This window comes from Lissotriton vulgaris, chromosome 1_1, assembly GCF_964263255.1.
Source record: "Lissotriton vulgaris chromosome 1_1, aLisVul1.2, whole genome shotgun sequence".
Taxonomy (NCBI): domain Eukaryota; kingdom Metazoa; phylum Chordata; class Amphibia; order Caudata; family Salamandridae; genus Lissotriton; species Lissotriton vulgaris.
This window is the reverse complement of record NC_141685.1, coordinates 200,141,346-200,157,678: the sequence shown is the minus strand read 5'-3', so window position 1 is coordinate 200,157,678 and position 16,333 is coordinate 200,141,346. Positions and strand designations below refer to the sequence as shown.

At 49.2% G+C, this 16,333-nt stretch overlaps 28 non-coding genes across 28 annotated transcripts; 19 read left to right on the top strand and 9 right to left on the bottom strand.

The window, feature by feature from the left end:
- The first annotated feature begins 1,067 nt into the window (after positions 1 to 1,067).
- TRNAN-GUU (transfer RNA asparagine (anticodon GUU)) lies at positions 1,068 to 1,141 on the top strand. The gene has a single exon. It is a non-coding gene; the product is annotated as a tRNA-Asn (tRNA).
- A 236-nt stretch (positions 1,142 to 1,377) lies between these two features.
- Positions 1,378 to 1,449, top strand: TRNAW-CCA (transfer RNA tryptophan (anticodon CCA)). The gene has a single exon. It is a non-coding gene; the product is annotated as a tRNA-Trp (tRNA).
- Positions 1,450 to 1,520: 71 nt separating this feature from the next.
- On the bottom strand, positions 1,521 to 1,591 carry TRNAG-GCC (transfer RNA glycine (anticodon GCC)). The gene has a single exon. It is a non-coding gene; the product is annotated as a tRNA-Gly (tRNA).
- A 1,161-nt stretch (positions 1,592 to 2,752) lies between these two features.
- On the top strand, positions 2,753 to 2,826 carry TRNAN-GUU (transfer RNA asparagine (anticodon GUU)). Its single transcript has one exon. It is a non-coding gene; the product is annotated as a tRNA-Asn (tRNA).
- Positions 2,827 to 3,062: 236 nt separating this feature from the next.
- Positions 3,063 to 3,134, top strand: TRNAW-CCA (transfer RNA tryptophan (anticodon CCA)). The gene has a single exon. It is a non-coding gene; the product is annotated as a tRNA-Trp (tRNA).
- A 71-nt stretch (positions 3,135 to 3,205) lies between these two features.
- On the bottom strand, positions 3,206 to 3,276 carry TRNAG-GCC (transfer RNA glycine (anticodon GCC)). Its single transcript has one exon. It is a non-coding gene; the product is annotated as a tRNA-Gly (tRNA).
- A 1,161-nt stretch (positions 3,277 to 4,437) lies between these two features.
- On the top strand, positions 4,438 to 4,511 carry TRNAN-GUU (transfer RNA asparagine (anticodon GUU)). Its single transcript has one exon. It is a non-coding gene; the product is annotated as a tRNA-Asn (tRNA).
- Positions 4,512 to 4,747: 236 nt separating this feature from the next.
- On the top strand, positions 4,748 to 4,819 carry TRNAW-CCA (transfer RNA tryptophan (anticodon CCA)). The gene has a single exon. It is a non-coding gene; the product is annotated as a tRNA-Trp (tRNA).
- Positions 4,820 to 4,890: 71 nt separating this feature from the next.
- On the bottom strand, positions 4,891 to 4,961 carry TRNAG-GCC (transfer RNA glycine (anticodon GCC)). Its single transcript has one exon. It is a non-coding gene; the product is annotated as a tRNA-Gly (tRNA).
- Positions 4,962 to 6,106: 1,145 nt separating this feature from the next.
- On the top strand, positions 6,107 to 6,180 carry TRNAN-GUU (transfer RNA asparagine (anticodon GUU)). Its single transcript has one exon. It is a non-coding gene; the product is annotated as a tRNA-Asn (tRNA).
- Positions 6,181 to 6,416: 236 nt separating this feature from the next.
- On the top strand, positions 6,417 to 6,488 carry TRNAW-CCA (transfer RNA tryptophan (anticodon CCA)). The gene has a single exon. It is a non-coding gene; the product is annotated as a tRNA-Trp (tRNA).
- Positions 6,489 to 6,559: 71 nt separating this feature from the next.
- TRNAG-GCC (transfer RNA glycine (anticodon GCC)) lies at positions 6,560 to 6,630 on the bottom strand. The gene has a single exon. It is a non-coding gene; the product is annotated as a tRNA-Gly (tRNA).
- A 1,145-nt stretch (positions 6,631 to 7,775) lies between these two features.
- TRNAN-GUU (transfer RNA asparagine (anticodon GUU)) lies at positions 7,776 to 7,849 on the top strand. The gene has a single exon. It is a non-coding gene; the product is annotated as a tRNA-Asn (tRNA).
- Positions 7,850 to 8,077: 228 nt separating this feature from the next.
- TRNAW-CCA (transfer RNA tryptophan (anticodon CCA)) lies at positions 8,078 to 8,149 on the top strand. Its single transcript has one exon. It is a non-coding gene; the product is annotated as a tRNA-Trp (tRNA).
- A 71-nt stretch (positions 8,150 to 8,220) lies between these two features.
- TRNAG-GCC (transfer RNA glycine (anticodon GCC)) lies at positions 8,221 to 8,291 on the bottom strand. Its single transcript has one exon. It is a non-coding gene; the product is annotated as a tRNA-Gly (tRNA).
- A 1,161-nt stretch (positions 8,292 to 9,452) lies between these two features.
- TRNAN-GUU (transfer RNA asparagine (anticodon GUU)) lies at positions 9,453 to 9,526 on the top strand. Its single transcript has one exon. It is a non-coding gene; the product is annotated as a tRNA-Asn (tRNA).
- A 236-nt stretch (positions 9,527 to 9,762) lies between these two features.
- Positions 9,763 to 9,834, top strand: TRNAW-CCA (transfer RNA tryptophan (anticodon CCA)). Its single transcript has one exon. It is a non-coding gene; the product is annotated as a tRNA-Trp (tRNA).
- A 71-nt stretch (positions 9,835 to 9,905) lies between these two features.
- On the bottom strand, positions 9,906 to 9,976 carry TRNAG-GCC (transfer RNA glycine (anticodon GCC)). The gene has a single exon. It is a non-coding gene; the product is annotated as a tRNA-Gly (tRNA).
- A 1,162-nt stretch (positions 9,977 to 11,138) lies between these two features.
- TRNAN-GUU (transfer RNA asparagine (anticodon GUU)) lies at positions 11,139 to 11,212 on the top strand. Its single transcript has one exon. It is a non-coding gene; the product is annotated as a tRNA-Asn (tRNA).
- A 236-nt stretch (positions 11,213 to 11,448) lies between these two features.
- Positions 11,449 to 11,520, top strand: TRNAW-CCA (transfer RNA tryptophan (anticodon CCA)). Its single transcript has one exon. It is a non-coding gene; the product is annotated as a tRNA-Trp (tRNA).
- Positions 11,521 to 11,591: 71 nt separating this feature from the next.
- On the bottom strand, positions 11,592 to 11,662 carry TRNAG-GCC (transfer RNA glycine (anticodon GCC)). The gene has a single exon. It is a non-coding gene; the product is annotated as a tRNA-Gly (tRNA).
- A 1,161-nt stretch (positions 11,663 to 12,823) lies between these two features.
- On the top strand, positions 12,824 to 12,897 carry TRNAN-GUU (transfer RNA asparagine (anticodon GUU)). The gene has a single exon. It is a non-coding gene; the product is annotated as a tRNA-Asn (tRNA).
- A 236-nt stretch (positions 12,898 to 13,133) lies between these two features.
- On the top strand, positions 13,134 to 13,205 carry TRNAW-CCA (transfer RNA tryptophan (anticodon CCA)). The gene has a single exon. It is a non-coding gene; the product is annotated as a tRNA-Trp (tRNA).
- Positions 13,206 to 13,276: 71 nt separating this feature from the next.
- Positions 13,277 to 13,347, bottom strand: TRNAG-GCC (transfer RNA glycine (anticodon GCC)). The gene has a single exon. It is a non-coding gene; the product is annotated as a tRNA-Gly (tRNA).
- Positions 13,348 to 14,508: 1,161 nt separating this feature from the next.
- TRNAN-GUU (transfer RNA asparagine (anticodon GUU)) lies at positions 14,509 to 14,582 on the top strand. Its single transcript has one exon. It is a non-coding gene; the product is annotated as a tRNA-Asn (tRNA).
- A 213-nt stretch (positions 14,583 to 14,795) lies between these two features.
- TRNAW-CCA (transfer RNA tryptophan (anticodon CCA)) lies at positions 14,796 to 14,867 on the top strand. The gene has a single exon. It is a non-coding gene; the product is annotated as a tRNA-Trp (tRNA).
- A 71-nt stretch (positions 14,868 to 14,938) lies between these two features.
- TRNAG-GCC (transfer RNA glycine (anticodon GCC)) lies at positions 14,939 to 15,009 on the bottom strand. Its single transcript has one exon. It is a non-coding gene; the product is annotated as a tRNA-Gly (tRNA).
- A 1,161-nt stretch (positions 15,010 to 16,170) lies between these two features.
- On the top strand, positions 16,171 to 16,244 carry TRNAN-GUU (transfer RNA asparagine (anticodon GUU)). The gene has a single exon. It is a non-coding gene; the product is annotated as a tRNA-Asn (tRNA).
- Positions 16,245 to 16,333: the final 89 nt, after the last annotated feature.

The following is a 16,333-nucleotide window of genomic DNA, read 5'->3' as shown; positions in this document are numbered from 1 at the left end:
GACATGATAACGCCAACGTTTCACATGATGATGGCAAGAATCAGATGCAGGAGACTATAAGTAATAATGTCTTTGCATTTGCTGAGGTCACTGGCTTGGTACTAGAGTTGTGGTTATCAGGGCATGATGGCAGGCTGCTCCTGACAGAAGTGGCTCACAGAATGCACCCGCCAGATCACCAGCACTATTGTGTTTGAGATCATGTCACTGAACTCTCCTCCTGGAAAATCCTTCCCACTGGCTTTGCCAGATTCTGTGTCCTCCCCAAAATGCTGGGGTGAAACGGGCAGAGTTCTGCGCCCTGCGCCCCTTTACGCGTCCCTAACGCCATCCCAACGCGCCCTGGTCGGGCACAGCCCTGGTCGGGCTTAGATCACTGGAGCCTCTGGAAATCAAGAACTCCGGAAGCCTAGGGTCAGGCCTATTGCAGAGGCATCTTGTGCCTGGCCATTCCGGGATTGTTGTGTTTCAGGGCCTAGCCATCAATACTCCTGGGATTTCTTTCCATGAGAACACTCATGTCCCTGTCCTCCCACAAGCCCGAGCTTTTATGTAAAATAAAGTGTGCTCTGTGGGCCTTCCCCTATGTGCTCTCTGCCTAATCTCTTTCTCCCAAGCTGAGCTCTGCAGGTAAATGTATCTATCTGACTGAGGGGCTAGGGAGGGCCTTTCCCAGCAGTCTTACAAGCCAAGAGTTCAAAGTAAGCACCTGCTCTGGGAAGGAGACTCTGCTCACAGAGAAGACAAGTCCAACATAACACAGTGAAGATGGGATGGGCAAGACACACGCCTCACGGGCTGGTAGCACGCAAACAGAGGAGCAGGGAGCTACGCTAAGCAGGCAAAGAGAAAAGTCATGTATGAGTCTCATGCACTGTGACCGGTAGTAATACTGGCTCTAACACCATTAGACAGTAGTCTACACATCATAAATTACAACAGTAACAAGACACTAAGCAAATGACAAATGCTGTATGGCATAAAGACGCCTTATATAATACAAGCTCCAGGCAGGCGCACACATGTCAAGACATATATTGAGTCTCAGGAAATGTATACAGTCAATAGTCTCTGTGGCGCAATCGGTTAGCGCGTTCGGCTGTTAACCGAAAGGTTGGTGGTTCAAGCCCACCCAGGGACGTAGCCTTTTGTCTGCATGAAACACAGATACGTACCTTTGCTCTTTCCTGCGTGCGATCCTTTCCCTGAATAGTTCAATCCTCAGCGTTCTCACTGCACCTGCAGTCAATTTCAATAATTAGGATAGAAAACAAAAGACCAAGCCCTGTAATACAACCGTAGGCATATAAGCAGAGGAAAATAAGTCAAAAGGCCCACAGCATTTGTTCATCTGGCATCAAAGGCTGCAAGTGTAAGGACCTCGTGGCGCAACGGTAGCGCGTCTGACTCCAGATCAGAAGGTTGCGTGTTCAAATCACGTCGGGGTCACTGCTTACCATTTTATTCCCCACTGAGTTCATATATATCATTTCGAAAACAAAGTCAAAAGAAAGCAACCTTGCACTGGCCGGGAATCGAACCCGGGCCTCCCGCGTGGCAGGCGAGAATTCTACCACTGAACCACCAATGCTTCACATGGTGTGTTCACAGCAAGAGCTCTGTCCAAGACAGTGGTCAGGTTCACACACTTAAATTGTACACATATGAACAAAGTGTGCGCAGCAGACATGATAACGCCAACGTTTCACATGATGATGGCAAGAATCAGATGCAGGAGACTATAAGTAATAATGTCTTTGCATTTGCTGAGGTCACTGGCTTGGTACTAGAGTTGTGGTTATCAGGGCATGATGGCAGGCTGCTCCTGACAGAAGTGGCTCACAGAATGCACCCGCCAGATCACCAGCACTATTGTGTTTCAGATCATGTCACTGAACTCTCCTCCTGGAAAATCCTTCCCACTGGCTTTGCCAGATTCTGTGTCCTCCCCAAAATGCTGGGGTGAAACGGGCAGAGTTCTGACCCCTGCGCCCCTTTACGCGTCCCTAACGCCATCCCAACGCGCCCTGGTCGGGCACAGCCCTGGTCGGGCTTAGATCACTGGAGCCTCTGGAAATCAAGAACTCCGGAAGCCTAGGGTCAGGCCTATTGCAGAGGCATCTTGTGCCTGGCCATTCCGGGATTGTTGTGTTTCAGGGCCTAGCCATCAATACTCCTGGGATTTCTTTCCATGAGAACCCTCATGTCCCTGTCCTCCCACAAGCCCGAGCTTTTATGTAAAATAAAGTGTGCTCTGTGGGCCTTCCCCTATGTGCTCTCTGCCTAATCTCTTTCTCCCAAGCTGAGCTCTGCAGGTAAATGTATCTATCTGACTGAGGGGCTAGGGAGGGCCTTTCCCAGCAGTCTTACAAGCCAAGAGTTCAGAGAAAGCACCTGCTCTGGGAAGGAGACTCTGCTCACAGAGAAGACAAGTCCAACATAACACAGTGAAGATGGGATGGGCAAGACACACGCCTCACGGGCTGGTAGCACGCAAACAGAGGAGCAGGGAGCTACGCTAAGCAGGCAAAGAGAAAAGGCATGTATGAGTCTCATGCACTGTGACCGGTAGTAATACTGGCTCTAACACCATTAGACAGTAGTCTACACATCATAGATTACAACAGTAACAAGACACTAAGCAAATGACAAATGCTGTATGGCATAAAGACGCCTTATATAATACAAGCTCCAGGCAGGCGCACACATGTCAAGACATATATTGAGTCTCAGGAAATGTATACAGTCAATTGTCTCTGTGGCGCAATCGGTTAGCGCGTTCGGCTGTTAACCGAAAGGTTGGTGGTTCAAGCCCACCCAGGGACGTAGCCTTTTGTCTGCATGAAACACAGATACGTACCTTTGCTCTTTCCTGCGTGCGATCCTTTCCCTGAATAGTTCAATCCTCAGTGTTCTCACTGCACCTGCAGTCAATTTCAATAATTAGGATATAAAACAAAAGGCCAAGCCCTGTAATACAACCGTAGGCATATAAGCAGAGGAAAATAAGTCAAAAGGCCCACAGCATTTGTTCATCTGGCATCGAAGGCTGCAAGTGTAAGGACCTCGTGGCGCAACGGTAGCGCGTCTGACTCCAGATCAGAAGGTTGCGTGTTCAAATCACGTCGGGGTCACTGCTTACCATTTTATTCCCCACTGAGTTCATATATATCATTTCGCAAACAAAGTCAAAAGAAAGCAACCTTGCATTGGCTGGGAATCGAACCCGGGCCTCCCGTGTGGCAGGCGAGAATTCTACCACTGAACCACCAATGCTTCACATGGTGTGTTCACAGCAAGAGCTCTGTCCAAGACAGTGGTCAGGTTCACACACTTAAATTGTACACATATGAACAAAGTGTGCGCAGCAGACATGATAACGCCAACGTTTCACATGATGATGGCAAGAATCAGATGCAGGAGACTATAAGTAATAATGTCTTTGCATTTGCTGAGGTCACTGGCTTGGTACTAGAGTTGTGGTTATCAGGGCATGATGGCAGGCTGCTCCTGACAGAAGTGGCTCACAGAATGCACCCGCCAGATCACCAGCACTATTGTGTTTGAGATCATGTCACTGAACTCTCCTCCTGGAAAATCATTCCCACTGGCTTTGCCAGATTCTGTGTCCTCCCCAAAATGCTGGGGTGAAACGGGCAGAGTTCTGCGCCCTGCGCCCCTTTACGCGTCCCTAACGCCATCCCAACGCGCCCTGGTCGGGCACAGCCCTGGTCGGGCTTAGATCACTGGAGCCTCTGGAGATCAAGAACTCCGGAAGCCTAGGGTCAGGCCTATTGCAGAGGCATCTTGTGCCTGGCCATTCCGGGATTGTTGTGTTTCAGGGCCTAGCCATCAATACTCCTGGGATTTCTTTCCAGGAGAACCCTCATGTCCCTGTCCTCCCACAAGCCCGAGCTTTTATGTAAAATAAAGTGTGCTCTGTGGGCCTTCCCCTATGTGCTCTCTGCCTAATCTCTTTCTCCCAAGCTGATCTCTGCAGGTAAATGTATCTATCTGACTGAGGGGCTAGGGAGGGCCTTTCCCAGCAGTCTTACAAGCCAAGAGTTCAGAGAAAGCACCTGCTCTGGGAAGGAGACTCTGCTCACAGAGAAGACAAGTCCAACATAACACAGTGAAGATGGGATGGGCAAGACACACGCCTCACGGGCTGGTAGCACGCAAACAGAGGAGCAGGGAGCTACGCTAAGCAGGCAAAGAGAAAAGTCATGTATGAGTCTCATGCACTGTGACCGGTAGTAATACTGGCTCTAACACCATTAGACAGTAGTCTACACATCATAAATTACAACAGTAACAAGACACTAAGCAAATGACAAATGCTGTATGGCATAAAGACGCCTTATATAATACAAGCTCCAAGCAGGCGCACACATGTCAAGACATATATTGAGTCTCAGGAAATGTATACAGTCAATAGTCTCTGTGGCGCAATCGGTTAGCGCGTTCGGCTGTTAACCGAAAGGTTGGTGGTTCAAGCCCACCCAGGGACGTTGCCTTTTGTCTGCATGAAACACAGATACGTACCTTTGCTCTTTCCTGCGTGCGATCCTTTCCCTGAATAGTTCAATCCTCAGCGTTCTCACTGCACCTGCAGTCAATTTCAATAATTAGGATAGAAAACAAAAGGCCAAGCCCTGTAATACAACCGTAGGCATATAAGCAGAGGAAAATAAGTCAAAAGGCCCACAGCATTTGTTCATCTGGCATCGAAGGCTGCAAGTGTAAGGACCTCGTGGCGCAACGGTAGCGCGTCTGACTCCAGATCAGAAGGTTGCGTGTTCAAATCACGTCGGGGTCACTGCTTACCATTTTATTCCCCACTGAGTTCATATATATCATTTCGAAAACAAAGTCAAAAGAAAGCAACCTTGCATTGGCCGGGAATCGAACCCGGGCCTCCCGCGTGGCAGGCGAGAATTCTACCACTAACCCACCAATGCTTCACATGGTGTGTTCACAGCAAGAGCTCTGTCCAAGACAGTGGTCAGGTTCACACACTTAAATTGTACACATATGAACAAAGTGTGCGCAGCAGACATGATAACGCCAACGTTTCACATGATGATGGCAAGAATCAGATGCAGGAGACTATAAGTAATAATGTCTTTGCATTTGCTGAGGTCACTGGCTTGGTACTAGAGTTGTGGTTATCAGGGCATGATGGCAGGCTGCTCCTGACAGAAGTGGCTCACAGAATGCACCCGCCAGATCACCAGCACTATTGTGTTTGAGATCATGTCACTGAACTCTCCTCCTGGAAAATCCTTCCCACTGGCTTTGCCAGATTCTGTGTCCTCCCCAAAATGCTGGGGTGAAACGGGCAGAGTTCTGCGCCCTGCGCCCCTTTACGCGTCCCTAACGCCATCCCAACGCGCCCTGGTCGGGCTTAGATCACTGGAGCCTCTGGAGATCAAGAACTCCGGAAGCCTAGGGTCAGGCCTATTGCAGATGCATCTTGTGCCTGGCCATTCAGGGATTGTTGTGTTTCAGGGCCTAGCCATCAATACTCCTGGGATTTCTTTCCATGAGAACCCTCATGTCCCTGTCCTCCCACAAGCCCGAGCTTTTATGTAAAATAAAGTGTGCTCTGTGGGCCTTCCCCTATGTGCTCTCTGCCTAATCTCTTTCTCCCAAGCTGAGCTCTGCAGGTAAATGTATCTATCTGACTGAGGGGCTAGGGAGGGCCTTTCCCAGCAGTCTTACAAGCCAAGAGTTCAGAGAAAGCACCTGCTCTGGGAAGGAGACTCTGCTCACAGAGAAGACAAGTCCAACATAACACAGTGAAGATGGGATGGGCAAGACACACGCCTCACGGGCTGGTAGCACGCAAACAGAGGAGCAGGGAGCTACGCTAAGCAGGCAAAGAGAAAAGTCATGTATGAGTCTCATGCACTGTGACCGGTAGTAATACTGGCTCTAACACCATTAGACAGTAGTCTACACATCATAAATTACAACAGTAACAAGACACTAAGCAAATGACAAATGCTGTATGGCATAAAGACGCCTTATATAATACAAGCTCCAGGCAGGCGCACACATGTCAAGACATATATTGAGTCTCAGGAAATGTATACAGTCAATAGTCTCTGTGGCGCAATCGGTTAGCGCGTTCGGCTGTTAACCGAAAGGTTGGTGGTTCAAGCCCACCCAGGGACGTAGCCTTTTGTCTGCATGAAACACAGATACGTACCTTTGCTCTTTCCTGCGTGCGATCCTTTCCCTGAATAGTTCAATCCTCAGCGTTCTCACTGCACCTGCAGTCAATTTCAATAATTAGGATAGAAAACAAAAGGCCAAGCCCTGTAATACAACCGTAGGCATATAAGCAGAGGAAAATAAGTCAAAAGGCCCACAGCATTTGATCATCTGGCATCGAAGGCTGCAAGTGTAAGGACCTCGTGGCGCAACGGTAGCGCGTCTGACTCCAGATCAGAAGGTTGCGTGTTCAAATCACGTCGGGGTCACTGCTTACCATTTTATTCCCCACTGAGTTCATATATATCATTTCGAAAACAAAGTCAAAAGAAAGCAACCTTGCATTGGCCCGGAATCGAACCCGGGCCTCCCGCGTGGCAGGCGAGAATTCTACCACTGAACCACCAATGCTTCACATGGTGTGTTCACAGCAAGAGCTCTGTCCAATACAGTGGTCAGGTTCACACACTTAAATTGTACACATATGAACAAAGTGTGCGCAGCAGACATGATAACGCCAACGTTTCACATGATGATGGCAAGAATCAGATGCAGGAGACTATAAGTAATAATGTCTTTGCATTTGCTGAGGTCACTGGCTTGGTACTAGAGTTGTGGTTATCAGGGCATGATGGCAGGCTGCTCCTGACAGAAGTGGCTCACAGAATGCACCCGCCAGATCACCAGCACTATTGTGTTTCAGATCATGTCACTGAACTCTCCTCCTGGAAAATCCTTCCCACTGGCTTTGCCAGATTCTGTGTCCTCCCCAAAATGCTGGGGTGAAACGGGCAGAGTTCTGCGCCCTGCGCCCCTTTACGCGTCCCTAATGCCATCCCAACGCGCCCTGGTCGGGCTTAGATCACTGGAGCCTCTGGAGATCAAGAACTCCGGAAGCCTAGGGCCAGGCCTTTTGCAGAGGCATCTTGTGCCTGGCCATTCCGGGATTGTTGTGTTTCAGGGCCTAGCCATCAATACTCCTGGGATTTCTTTCCAGGAGAACCCTCATGTCCCTGTCCTCCCACAAGCCCGAGCTTTTATGTAAAATAAAGTGTGCTCTGTGGGCCTTCCCCTATGTGCTCTCTGCCTAATCTCTTTCTCCCAAGCTGAGCTCTGCAGGTAAATGTATCTATCTGACTGAGGGGCTAGGGAGGGCCTTTCCCAGCAGTCTTACAAGCCAAGAGTTCAGAGAAAGCACCTGCTCTGGGAAGGAGACTCTGCTCACAGAGAAGACAAGTCCAACATAACACAGTGAAGATGGGATGGGCAAGACACACGCCTCACGGGCTGGTAGCACGCAAACAGAGGAGCAGGGAGCTACGCTAAGCAGGCAAAGAGAAAAGTCATGTATGAGTCTCATGCACTGTGACCGGTAGTAATACTGGCTCTAACACCATTAGACAGTAGTCTACACATCATAAATTACAACAGTAACAAGACACTAAGCAAATGACAAATGCTGTATGGCATAAAGACGCCTTATATAATACAAGCTCCAAGCAGGCGCACACATGTCAAGACATATATTGAGTCTCAGGAAATGTATACAGTCAATAGTCTCTGTGGCGCAATCGGTTAGCGTGTTCGGCTGTTAACCGAAAGGTTGGTGGTTCAAGCCCACCCAGGGACGTTGCCTTTTGTCTGCATGAAACACAGATTTGCTCTTTCCTGCGTGCGATCCTTTCCCTGAATAGTTCAATCCTCAGCGTTCTCACTGCACCTGCAGTCAATTTCAATAATTAGGATAGAAAACAAAAGGCCAAGCCCTGTAATACAACCGTAGGCATATAAGCAGAGGAAAATAAGTCAAAAGGCCCACAGCATTTGTTCATCTGGCATCGAAGGCTGCAAGTGTAAGGACCTCGTGGCGCAACGGTAGCGCGTCTGACTCCAGATCAGAAGGTTGCGTGTTCAAATCACGTCGGGGTCACTGCTTACCATTTTATTCCCCACTGAGTTCATATATATCATTTCGAAAACAAAGTCAAAAGAAAGCAACCTTGCATTGGCGGGGAATCGAACCCGGGCCTCCCGCGTGGCAGGCGAGAATTCTACCACTGAACCACCAATGCTTCACATGGTGTGTTCATAGGCAGAGCTCTGTCCAAGACAGTGGTCAGGTTCACACACTTAAATTGTACACATATGAACAAAGTGTGCGCAGCAGACATGATAACGCCAACGTTTCACATGATGATGGCAAGAATCAGATGCAGGAGACTATAAGTAATAATGTCTTTGCATTTGCTGAGGTCACTGGCTTGGTACTAGAGTTGTGGTTATCAGGGCATGATGGCAGGCTGCTCCTGACAGAAGTGGCTCACAGAATGCACCCGCCAGATCACCAGCACTATTGTGTTTCAGATCATGTCACTGAACTCTCCTCCTGGAAAATCCTTCCCACTGGCTTTGCCAGATTCTGTGTCCTCCCCAAAATGCTGGGGTGAAACGGGCAGAGTTCTGCGCCCTGCGCCCCTTTACGCGTCCCTAACGCCATCCCAACGCGCCCTGGTCGGGCACAGCCCTGGTCGGGCTTAGATCACTGGAGCCTCTGGAGATCAAGAACTCCGGAAGCCTAGGGTCAGGTCTATTGCAGAGGCATCTTGTGCCTGGCCATTCCGGGATTGTTGTGTTTCAGGGCCTAGCCATCAATACTCCTGGGATTTCTTTCCAGGAGAACCCTCATGTCCCTGTCCTCCCACAAGCCCGAGCTTTTATGTAAAATAAAGTGTGCTCTGTGGGCCTTCCCCTATGTGCTCTCTGCCTAATCTCTTTCTCCCAAGCTGAGCTCTGCAGGTAAATGTATCTATCTGACTGAGGGGCTAGGGAGGGCCTTTCCCAGCAGTCTTACAAGCCAAGAGTTCAGAGAAAGCACCTGCTCTGGGAAGGAGACTCTGCTCACAGAGAAGACAAGTCCAACATAACACAGTGAAGATGGGATGGGCAAGACACACGCCTCACGGGCTGGTAGCACGCAAACAGAGGAGCAGGGAGCTACGCTAAGCAGGCAAAGAGAAAAGTCATGTATGAGTCTCATGCACTGTGACCGGTAGTAATACTGGCTCTAACACCATTAGACAGTAGTCTACACATCATAAATTACAACAGTAACAAGACACTAAGCAAATGACAAATGCTGTATGGCATAAAGACGCCTTATATAATACAAGCTCCAGGCAGGCGCACACATGTCAAGACATATATTGAGTCTCAGGAAATGTATACAGTCAATAGTCTCTGTGGCGCAATCGGTTAGCGCGTTCGGCTGTTAACCGAAAGGTTGGTGGTTCAAGCCCACCCAGGGACGTAGCCTTTTGTCTGCATGAAACACAGATACGTACCTTTGCTCTTTCCTGCGTGCGATCCTTTCCCTGAATAGTTCAATCCTCAGCGTTCTCACTGCACCTGCAGTCAATTTCAATAATTAGGATAGAAAACAAAAGGCCAAGCCCTGTAATACAACCGTAGGCATATAAGCAGAGGAAAATAAGTCAAAAGGCCCACAGCATTTGTTCATCTGGCATCAAAGGCTGCAAGTGTAAGGACCTCGTGGCGCAACGGTAGCGCGTCTGACTCCAGATCAGAAGGTTGCGTGTTCAAATCACGTCGGGGTCACTGCTTACCATTTTATTCCCCACTGAGTTCATATATATCATTTCGAAAACAAAGTCAAAAGAAAGCAACCTTGCATTGGCCGGGAATCGAACCCGGGCCTCCCGCGTGGCAGGCGAGAATTCTACCACTGAACCACCAATGCTTCACATGGTGTGTTCACAGCAAGAGCTCTGTCCAAGACAGTGGTCAGGTTCACACACTTAAATTGTACACATATGAACAAAGTGTGCGCAGCAGACATGATAACGCCAACGTTTCACATGATGATGGCAAGAATCAGATGCAGGAGACTATAAGTAATAATGTCTTTGCATTTGCTGAGGTCACTGGCTTGGTACTAGAGTTGTGGTTATCAGGGCATGATGGCAGGCTGCTCCTGACAGAAGTGGCTCACAGAATGCACCCGCCAGATCACAAGCACTATTGTGTTTCAGATCATGTCACTGAACTCTCCTCCTGGAAAATCCTTCCCACTGGCTTTGCCAGATTCTGTGTCCTCCCAAAAATGCTGGGGTGAAACGGGCAGAGTTCTGCGCCCTGCGCCCCTTTACGCGTCCCTAACGCCATCCCAACGCGCCCTGGTCGGGCACAGCCCTGGTCGGGCTTAGACCACTGGAGCCTCTGGAGATCAAGAACTCCGGAAGCCTAGGGTCAGGTCTATTGCAGAGGCATCTTGTGCCTGGCCATTCCGGGATTGTTGTGTTTCAGGGCCTAGCCATCAATACTCCTGGGATTTCTTTCCATGAGAACCCTCATGTCCCTGTCCTCCCACAAGCCCGAGCTTTTATGTAAAAATAAAGTGTGCTCTGTGGGCCTTCCCCTATGTGCTCTCTGCCTAATCTCTTTCTCCCAAGCTGAGCTCTGCAGGTAAATGTATCTATCTGACTGAGGGGCTAGGGAGGGCCTTTCCCAGCAGTCTTACAAGCCAAGAGTTCAGAGAAAGCACCTGCTCTGGGAAGGAGACTCTGCTCACAGAGAAGACAAGTCCAACATAACACAGTGAAGATGGGATGGGCAAGACACACGCCTCACGGGCTGGTAGCACGCAAACAGAGGAGCAGGGAGCTACGCTAAGCAGGCAAAGAGAAAAGGCATGTATGAGTCTCATGCACTGTGACCGGTAGTAATACTGGCTCTAACACCATTAGACAGTAGTCTACACATCATAGATTACAACAGTAACAAGACACTAAGCAAATGACAAATGCTGTATGGCATAAAGACGCCTTATATAATACAAGCTCCAGGCAGGCGCACACATGTCAAGACATATATTGAGTCTCAGGAAATGTATACAGTCAATAGTCTCTGTGGCGCAATCGGTTAGCGCGTTCGGCTGTTAACCGAAAGGTTGGTGGTTCAAGCCCACCCAGGGACGTAGCCTTTTGTCTGCATGAAACACAGATACGTACCTTTGCTCTTTCCTGCGTGCGATCCTTTCCCTGAATAGTTCAATCCTCAGCGTTCTCACTGCACCTGCAGTCAATTTCAATAATTAGGATATAAAACAAAAGGCCAAGCCCTGTAATACAACCGTAGGCATATAAGCAGAGGAAAATAAGTCAAAAGGCCCACAGCATTTGTTCATCTGGCATCGAAGGCTGCAAGTGTAAGGACCTCGTGGCGCAACGGTAGCGCGTCTGACTCCAGATCAGAAGGTTGCGTGTTCAAATCACGTCGGGGTCACTGCTTACCATTTTATTCCCCACTGAGTTCATATATATCATTTCGAAAACAAAGTCAAAAGAAAGCAACCTTGCATTGGCCGGGAATCGAACCCGGGCCTCCCGTGTGGCAGGCGAGAATTCTACCACTGAACCACCAATGCTTCACATGGTGTGTTCACAGCAAGAGCTCTGTCCAAGACAGTGGTCAGGTTCACACACTTAAATTGTACACATATGAACAAAGTGTGCGCAGCAGACATGATAACGCCAACGTTTCACATGATGATGGCAAGAATCAGATGCAGGAGACTATAAGTAATAATGTCTTTGCATTTGCTGAGGTCACTGGCTTGGTACTAGAGTTGTGGTTATCAGGGCATGATGGCAGGCTGCTCCTGACAGAAGTGGCTCACAGAATGCACCCGCCAGATCACCAGCACTATTGTGTTTGAGATCATGTCACTGAACTCTCCTCCTGGAAAATCATTCCCACTGGCTTTGCCAGATTCTGTGTCCTCCCCAAAATGCTGGGGTGAAACGGGCAGAGTTCTGCGCCCTGCGCCCCTTTACGCGTCCCTAACGCCATCCCAACGCGCCCTGGTCGGGCACAGCCCTGGTCGGGCTTAGATCACTGGAGCCTCTGGAGATCAAGAACTCCGGGAGCCTAGGGTCAGGCCTATTGCAGAGGCATCTTGTGCCTGGCCATTCCGGGATTGTTGTGTTTCAGGGCCTAGCCATCAATACTCCTGGGATTTCTTTCCATGAGAACCCTCATGTCCCTGTCCTCCCACAAGCCCGAGCTTTTATGTAAAATAAAGTGTGCTCTGTGGGCCTTCCCCTATGTGCTCTCTGCCTAATCTCTTTCTCCCAAGCTGAGCTCTGCAGGTAAATGTATCTATCTGACTGAGGGGCTAGGGAGGGCCTTTCCCAGCAGTCTTACAAGCCAAGAGTTCAGAGAAAGCACCTGCTCTGGGAAGGAGACTCTGCTCACAGAGAAGACAAGTCCAACATAACACAGTGAAGATGGGATGGGCAAGACACACGCCTCACGGGCTGGTAGCACGCAAACAGAGGAGCAGGGAGCTACGCTAAGCAGGCAAAGAGAAAAGTCATGTATGAGTCTCATGCACTGTGACCGGTAGTAATACTGGCTCTAACACCATTAGACAGTAGTCTACACATCATAAATTACAACAGTAACAAGACACTAAGCAAATGACAAATGCTGTATGGCATAAAGACGCCTTATATAATACAAGCTCCAGGCAGGCGCACACATGTCAAGACATATATTGAGTCTCAGGAAATGTATACAGTCAATAGTCTCTGTGGCGCAATCGGTTAGCGCGTTCGGCTGTTAACCGAAAGGTTGGTGGTTCAAGCCCACCCAGGGACGTAGCCTTTTGTCTGCATGAAACACAGATACATACCTTTGCTCTTTCCTGCGTGCGATCCTTTCCCTGAATAGTTCAATCCTCAGCGTTCTTACTGCACCTGCAGTCAATTTCAATAATTAGGATAGAAAACAAAAGGCCAAGCCCTGTAATACAACCGTAGGCATATAAGCAGAGGAAAATAAGTCAAAAGGCCCACAGCATTTGATCATCTGGCATCGAAGGCTGCAAGTGTAAGGACCTCGTGGCGCAACGGTAGCGCGTCTGACTCCAGATCAGAAGGTTGCGTGTTCAAATCACGTCGGGGTCACTGCTTACCATTTTATTCCCCACTGAGTTCATATATATCATTTCGAAAACAAAGTCAAAAGAAAGCAACCTTGCATTGGCCGGGAATCGAACCCGGGCCTCCCGCGTGGCAGGCGAGAATTCTACCACTGAACCACCAATGCTTCACATGGTGTGTTCACAGCAAGAGCTCTGTCCAAGACAGTGGTCAGGTTCACCCACTTAAATTGTACACATATGAACAAAGTGTGCGCAGCAGACATGATAACGCCAACGTTTCACATGATGATGGCAAGAATCAGATATAGGAGACTATAAGTAATAATGTCTTTGCATTTCCTGAGGTCACTGGCTTGGTACTAGAGTTGTGGTTATCAGGGCATGATGGCAGGCTGCTCCTGACAGAAGTGGCTCACAGAATGCACCCGCCAGATCACCAGCACTATTGTGTTTCAGATCATGTCACTGAACTCTCCTCCTGGAAAATCCTTCCCACTGGCTTTGCCAGATTCTGTGTCCTCCCCAAAATGCTGGGGTGAAACGGGCAGAGTTCTGCGCCCTGCGCCCCTTTACGCGTCCCTAACGCCATCCCAACGCGCCCTGGTCGGGCACAGCCCTGGTCGGGCTTAGATCACTGGAGCCTCTGGAGATCAAGAACTCCGGAAGCCTAGGGTCAGGCCTATTGCAGAGGCATCTTGTGCCTGGCCATTCCGGGATTGTTGTGTTTCAGGGCCTAGCCATCAATACTCCTGGGATTTCTTTCCAGGAGAACCCTCATGTCCCTGTCCTCCCACAAGCCCGAGCTTTTATGTAAAATAAAGTGTGCTCTGTGGGCCTTCCCCTATGTGCTCTCTGCCTAATCTCTTTCTCCCAAGCTGAGCTCTGCAGGTAAATGTATCTATCTGACTGAGGGGCTAGGGAGGGCCTTTCCCAGCAGTCTTACAAGCCAAGAGTTCAGAGAAAGCACCTGCTCTGGGAAGGAGACTCTGCTCACAGAGAAGACAAGTCCAACATAACACAGTGAAGATGGGATGGGCAAGACACACGCCTCACGGGCTGGTAGCACGCAAACAGAGGAGCAGGGAGCTACGCTAAGCAGGCAAAGAGAAAAGTCATGTATGAGTCTCATGCACTGTGACCGGTAGTAATACTGGCTCTAACACCATTAGACAGTAGTCTACACATCATAAATTACAACAGTAACAAGACACTAAGCAAATGACAAATGCTGTATGGCATAAAGACGCCTTATATAATACAAGCTCCAGGCAGGCGCACACATGTCAAGACATATATTGAGTCTCAGGAAATGTATACAGTCAATAGTCTCTGTGGCGCAATCGGTTAGCGCGTTCGGCTGTTAACCGAAAGGTTGGTGGTTCAAGCCCACCCAGGGACGTAGCCTTGTACCTTTGCTCTTTCCTGCGTGCGATCCTTTCCCTGAATAGTTCAATCCTCAGCGTTCTCACTGCACCTGCAGTCAATTTCAATAATTAGGATAGAAAACAAAAGGCCAAGCCCTGTAATACAACCGTATGCATATAAGCAGAGGAAAATAAGTCAAAAGGCCCACAGCATTTGTTCATCTGGCATCAAAGGCTGCAAGTGTAAGGACCTCGTGGCGCAACGGTAGCGCGTCTGACTCCAGATCAGAAGGTTGCGTGTTCAAATCACGTCGGGGTCACTGCTTACCATTTTATTCCCCACTGAGTTCATATATATCATTTCGAAAACAAAGTCAAAAGAAAGCAACCTTGCATTGGCCGGGAATCGAACCCGGGCCTCCCTCGTGGCAGGCGAGAATTCTACCACTGAACCACCAATGCTTCACATGGTGTGTTCACAGCAAGAGCTCTGTCCAAGACAGTGGTCAGGTTCACACACTTAAATTGTACACATATGAACAAAGTGTGCGCAGCAGACATGATAACGCCAACGTTTCACATGATGATGGCAAGAATCAGATGCAGGAGACTATAAGTAATAATGTCTTTGCATTTGCTGAGGTCACTGGCTTGGTACTAGAGTTGTGGTTATCAGGGCATGATGGCAGGCTGCTCCTGACAGAAGTGGCTCACAGAATGCACCCGCCAGATCACCAGCACTATTGTGTTTCAGATCATGTCACTGAACTCTCCTCCTGGAAAATCCTTCCCACTGGCTTTGCCAGATTCTGTGTCCTCCCCAAAATGCTGGGGTGAAACGGGCAGAGTTCTGCGCCCTGCGCCCCTTTACGCGTCCCTAACGCCATCCCAACGCGCCCTGGTCGGGCACAGCCCTGGTCGGGCTTAGATCACTGGAGCCTCTGGAGATCAAGAACTCCGGAAGCCTAGGGTCAGGCCTATTGCAGAGGCATCTTGTGCCTGGCCATTCCGGGATTGTTGTGTTTCAGGGCCTAGCCATCAATACTCCTGGGATTTCTTTCCATGAGAACCCTCATGTCCCTGTCCTCCCACAAGCCCGAGCTTTTATGTAAAATAAAGTGTGCTCTGTGGGCCTTCCCCTATGTGCTCTCTGCCTAATCTCTTTCTCCCAAGCTGAGCTCTGCAGGTAAATGTATCTATCTGACTGAGGGGCTACGGAGGGCCTTTCCCAGCAGTCTTACAAGCCAAGAGTTCAGAGAAAGCACCTGCTCTGGGAAGGAGACTCTGCTCACAGAGAAGACAAGTCCAACATAACACAGTGAAGATGGGATGGGCAAGACACACGCCTCACGGGCTGGTAGCACGCAAACAGAGGAGCAGGGAGCTACGCTAAGCAGGCAAAGAGAAAAGTCATGTATGAGTCTCATGCACTGTGACCGGTAGTAATACTGGCTCTAACACCATTAGACAGTAGTCTACACATCATAAATTACAACAGTAACAAGACACTAAGCAAATGACAAATGCTGTATGGCATAAAGACGCCTTATATAATACAAGCTCCAGGCAGGCGCACACATGTCAAGACATATATTGAGTCTCAGGAAATTTATACAGTCAATAGTCTCTGTGGCGCAATCGGTTAGCGCGTTCGGCTGTTAACCGAAAGGTTGGTGGTTCAAGCCCACCCAGGGACGTAGCCTTGTACCTTTGCTCTTTCCTGCGTGCGATCCTTTCCCTGAATAGTTCAATCCTCAGCGTTCTCACTGCACCTGCAGTCAATTTC